Source organism: Chenopodium album, chromosome 3 (assembly GCF_948465745.1).
Source record: "Chenopodium album chromosome 3, dcCheAlbu1.1, whole genome shotgun sequence".
NCBI lineage: Eukaryota > Viridiplantae > Streptophyta > Magnoliopsida > Caryophyllales > Amaranthaceae > Chenopodium > Chenopodium album.
In genome coordinates, this window is record NC_137836.1 from 37,062,051 (window position 1) to 37,068,297 (window position 6,247).

Genomic DNA, 6,247 nt, shown 5'->3' on the forward strand with positions numbered 1-6,247 from the left:
TCGCTTCCAGAGCGCAGGGGCAATGCTGCCTTGCGCCATGAGATTTACCGTCTGAGAATGACACGAGCTTACAACAAGAGAGTACACAAGCATCCTCTCAAAGTGGGGGACTTTGTGCTACGGAAAATGGAGGCAGTCGGTAGGGCGAATGAGCAGGGAAAGTTAACCCCAAATTGGGAAGGCCCTTACCGAATATATGAGGAAGTAAGAGACTGCACCTACCGCCTGGAAGAACCAGACGGCAGGAAGCTGCCTAGGACTTGGAATGAAGATAACTTGAAAAAGTACTACTTCTAAGTACGAATGTAAATACCTCAAATTTCGTCATTTAAAAATTTGTTTAATGAGAATATGCCTTCATTTCCAGCTTGTCTTTTCTTATTATTAGTGGCGCCTGTACAAAATACAGACAGCCAATGCATTTGGATGGCGTCTGTCCCAACAGCAGACGTCCCAATCCCTCTGAAGAAGCCGACTGCTTTAAAGCAGTCGTTTCTACGAAATTCTTTAAATTTACGCCAACACTTAACTAATATTTGCTTAACTCTTTAGAAGGCCTAAGGCCAGATATGATCATTTTGAGGCCAATGGCCGGATATTAGGAAAAACACATAGTCACATAGAGGCCGAATGGTCACAGTCTGCTCCAACATGAGTATGACCGTCTGCTCCAACATCAGTCAAATAACCGACGACGTCCATTCGGGCGAATTCGTCGAGGAGAAGCATCTCCCATTTGGGTGGCACATTGCTCAACAAAATACACTAAGCGGCCCTACCGAATGCTAAGGCAGCCTTCGTAGTCGTTTAATTTAATCGAAAGTGAAATCTAAAAGGCCAGAAATTTTCTAACTGTTCTAGCACAGTCGGAAAAGGGTCACTGTTTCTTAAGTAGAGGCTATTGAGGCATTAGGCCGGATGCTCCTGTGTTTTTGCTCTAATGCAAGATAGGCGGAAAATTTTTACTGATTTACAAGACAACTAATGAGGCCCTTGGCCAGATACGCCTGTTTTTGCCCAAACGCAGGACAGGCGGACTATTACTTATCAAGAAAACAAGCTAAAATACTTAGCAGATTAAAAAGAGACTTGTGGGTCGAATGCGCCTGTGCTTTGCTTTTGGGGCAAGACAGGCGGATTATTCTAAAGTAAAATTACAACTAAGTTAAAACTTAGCACCTTATCTCGTCAAGGCCTAAGGCCAAATGCGCCTGCTTTTAGTTCTTGGAACAAAACAGGCGAGGGATTTCTTTTTAGCAAAATTTGCTAAGTAAAAAATATTGTATCTCGCTTGAGCCAATGGCTGAATGAAAATAATTATTCATTCGCTCCTGATGGCCGTCTGTCGCGTGGTTTGGGGCAATCACCATAGTGATTGATTGACTTAGAAATCATGTATACTCTTCTAAGTATCAATAATTTCTAAGTCAATCAATCCACTCAACCGAAACCACTCGACATCCGTCCAGGGGCAAGAACATTCGCATGCTATACAGGTTATAATACTTAGCCAAAAAACATGCAATGAAAACATTTAAAGAACAACAATATGAATAACTTCAGCCAAATGGCCGAATGATTTTAAATTAAAAAGGCCCAATCGCCATCAGACGATTGGGTAAGATTGTTAGCTGGCAAAGCCAGAGGAATTGTCAAATCACCCGACCCCTCGGTCGGTAAAGATACTGATGCAAGTCTAAGCATGGAGAACTTCGAAGATTTGCTTATCATGCATCAAGATAACTTGTCCCTAAACATTGATTCAAGCCAAGCATTGCATGGACACTTTCTTGGATATCAAAGCAAAGCCACGGTTTGCTTAGTGGCTTTTCTTGGAGTCTAGTTCACTTTCTTGAACTTTCTTGAATTTTCTTTACTTAGATTTTGCTTACAAGTTTTTACCTTTCACTTGAAAGGGTTTTTCTTGGTTCAAGCATTAGGATCTTTAATCTTTATTTAATTCTTTAATTTTTATTTATTTATTTAGTTGCTTTAAAAATCAGTTAGTTATCAAAATAAATCAGTTTGGTGTATGCTTGTGCGCCAAGGTGCTTGCTCTTCAAGCAAGTTAGAATTCTAGTTTAATTAGGATTGAATTAGGGACTTGTCCTAATCTTCCTAGGTAAACTAAGTCTTATAAATAGGGCTGTAAACACACAAATAAAGATACATAGATTAATATTCAGATTTATTTCTTAAGTTGCATACTTGAGTTTTGGTTGATTGCGATCAATTGCTGTTTTGCTTGTTTTAGTTAAAACATTCGTTTGGATTGATTAATTAGGTGGATTCTTAATTGATTAATCTTAGTTTTTGTTTAATTCTTGGTGGATTTCCTGTATAGAATTAGACTTAAACATATCCCTTGTGTTTTGTTGATTTTCGGATCAATAATTCACATCATCTTTGGTATCAGAGCAGGTTTGCGCAACTTCGGAAAAAATTAAACTGGGAACAATTAGCTAGGAATTTTTGCGTGATTCCTTTTGCATTGAACTCTAAAAACGTCCAGCTATCACCATATAAAATTTCATAATTTTTTGTTGAGTAACGCGTTCTACACAGCCTCAAACATTTGGTGTTTGTGCACTGATTTGCGGTTGGGAGTCCGGTTTTTGTGTTGCCTAGTTTTCCTTCAAGATTCGATCTTTTAATCAAGATTTCTGCATAAACTGACTTGGTTTGTGTAGGAATCATGAGTGACGAGGAGGTTCCACAAGTTCCAAGGGGATTAACCTTAGAACAGGCTCAAAATCTTAGAAGAGACAGGCGAATTGACGAGTTGGCAGCAAGGATGGATGAGATATTAAAAAGGCTTGATACTCTTGCTGGAGATTCTTCAAGGAAAGGGAATTCTAACCCTAATTCTGGTTCAAGTGAGGAAGAACAACCAAGGAGGAACCCAAGGAGGCCACGAAATAATTATTCCTCAAGTGATGAATCACCAAGGCCTAGGAGGAGAGATCGACCAAAGGATGATGATAGGAACCTTAGATTAGATCTTCCCGAATTCAATGGGAGTATGAATGAACCTGAAAAATACTTTGAGTGGATTAGAAGGGCCGAGACACTCTTTGATTACAAGGAGTATGATGAAAGGAAAAGATGCAAATTGGCTGAATTAAAACTGACCGGTTATGCTAGTCTTTGGTATGATAATCTAAAGAAGAAGAGGCATAAGGAGGGGCGTGCAAGAATCTCAACTTGGGAACAACTCAAGAAGCACATGAAAAAAAGGTTCGTACCTAGTGATTATATTCAAGATGTTTATCTTAAGATGCAACTTTTTAAACAAAATTCTATGACTGTTGAGAATTATATTGGTGAATTTGAAAAGTTATGCATGCTATGTGGCTTAGAAGAGATTGTTGAGCATAAGATTGCTAGATTTATTTCGGGGTTGAATGATAATATTGCTGAAAAAGTTGAATTGCAACAATATTGGTCCTTTGAGGATGTTTGCAAGGTAGCTTTGAAAGTTGAAAAACAGATAAAGGGGAAGAAAGGGACGTACACTAAGTCCTTTGTAAAGGGTTTCACTAAACCTTTTGAGAAGAACAGCTTGGAGAAAAGTGGTTCTAGTTCGAACTACAAGGAGACTAAATCAAAATTTGAAGCTCCTAAAAAGCTTGTTGAAGATAGGAAGTGCTTCAAGTGTGGTAGTGTTGGTCACATTGCAACTAATTGTCCATCAAAAAGAGTAATGACTGCTCAAGAGTGGGAACAAGAACAAGCTAAGTGTGAGCAGGGTAGTGACTATGAAGAAAAGAACGAAGAGGAAAACTTTGAAGAAGAGGAGGGGCATATTGACGAAATTAATCCCGAGACTCATGGTCAAAGTTTGGTTCTAAGAAGGGCGCTACACTCTAAAACCGTACCTATGGAAAACAATCAAAGGGAGAAAATCTTTCTTACAAGGTGCAAGGTAGAAGATAGGTTGTGTGACATGATCATAGACACAGGGAGTTGCACTAATGTGGTATCTACTACTTTGGTAGACAAATTGAAGTGGCCAACTACTGAACATCCAAGCCCTTATAAGCTTCATTGGCTTAATAATTCGAGTGATGTTAAGGTAACTAAACAAGCCTTAATCTCCTTTTCAATTGGTAAATTTCATGATAAAGTTTTGTGTGATGTTTGTCCTATGGATGCTTGTCATATACTATTAGGCCGTCCTTGGCAATATGATAGATTTTTGAAGTTTGATGGAAGGACTAATGTGTATGTTGTGAGAAAAGGAGAAAAAGAGAGACCGGTTGCTTTAAAACCTTTAATATGCAACAAGTCTTCTAATGTTACCTCTAATTCGAAGAATTCTTATTTGATTAGTGAGAGGGAATTAGAAAAAGAGATTTGCAGCAACAATGTGGTATATATACTTGTTTCTAATGAGATTCGAATTGATCAAGATAAACAAGCAAAGAGGCCGTATGAATTGGAATCTGTTTTAGAAGAATTCAAGGATGTCTTTCCTAAGGAATTACCTCCGGGACTACCTCCTATTCGTGGGATAGAGCATCAAATTGACTTGATTCCGGGAGCACCCTTACCTAATAAGGCAGCCTATAGAAGTAATCCGGAAGAAACAAAGGAGATGCAAAGGCAAATTGAAGAGCTTATGACTAGAGGATACGTGAGGGAAAGTATGAGCCCTTGTGCCGTGCCTACTTTACTTGTCCCAAAGAAAGATGGGAGTTGGCGCATGTGTATTGATAGTAGGAGTGTGAATAACATCACTATCAAATACCGATTTCCTATTCCAAGATTAGATGATCTACTTGATGAACTACATGGTTCAAAGTTGTTTTCTATGGATTTTATTGTGGGATTGCCGAGAACACAACGGGGGAAAGACTCTATTATGGTTGTTGTGGATAGGTTTTCTAAGATGGCTCACTTTGTTCCTTGTCACAAAGTGGATGATGCTATGAAAGTGGCGGAATTATACTTCAAGGAGATTGTTAGATTGCATGGAATTCCGAAAACTATTGTGAGTGATCGAGATACAAAGTTCATGAGTTTCTTTTGGAAGTCTCTATGGAAGCTTGTGGGAACTAAATTGCTCTTTAGTACATCGTACCATCCACAAACTGATGGACAAACCGAGGTTACTAATCGTACTCTTGGTGCGCTATTGCGTGGGTTAGTGAGTAAGAAACAAAAGGATTGGGACATCCAGTTAGCTCATGCGGAGTTTGCTTATAATAGATCACCTACATATGCTACCAAACATAGTCCTTTTGAGGTAGTTTATGGAGTCAATCCGAAACTTCCAATTGATCTTGTTCCATTGCCTAAGGGTGAATTAATTCACAAAGATGTCGAGTCTAAGTTGAAGAGTATGCTGAAATTACATGCTCAAGTTCGAACAAGAATAGAGAAAGTAAATGACATGTACAAAGCTAGAGCAAACAAGCATAGAAAGCAACAAGGTTACAATGTTGGAGACTTGGTATGGTTACATTTGAGAAAGGAAAGATTTCCAGGAAAACGCAAGAATAAGTTGATGCCTAGAAGTGAAGGTCCTTTCAAGATTGTTGAGAAGATCAATGACAATGCTTATAAGTTAGAACTTCCGGGAGAATATGGAGTTAGTGCTACATTCAATGTTGGCGATTTGGCTAAGTATATTCCTGATGAAGAACTTCGAGATTTGAGGACAAATTCTTTCGAAGAAGAGGAGGATGATGCAAGTCTAAGCATGGAGAACTTCGAAGATTTGCTTATCATGCATCAAGATAACTTGTCCCTAAACATTGATTCAAGCCAAGCATTGCATGGACACTTTCTTGGATATCAAAGCAAAGCCACGGTTTGCTTAGTGGCTTTTCTTGGAGTCTAGTTCACTTTCTTGAACTTTCTTGAATTTTCTTTACTTAGATTTTGCTTACAAGTTTTTACCTTTCACTTGAAAGGGTTTTTCTTGGTTCAAGCATTAGGATCTTTAATCTTTATTTAATTCTTTAATTTTTATTTATTTATTTAGTTGCTTTAAAAATCAGTTAGTTATCAAAATAAATCAGTTTGGTGTATGCTTGTGCGCCAAGGTGCTTGCTCTTCAAGCAAGTTAGAATTCTAGTTTAATTAGGATTGAATTAGGGACTTGTCCTAATCTTCCTAGGTAAACTAAGTCTTATAAATAGGGCTGTAAACACACAAATAAAGATACATAGATTAATATTCAGATTTATTTCTTAAGTTGCATACTTGAGTTTTGGTTGATTGCGATCAATTGCTGTTTTGC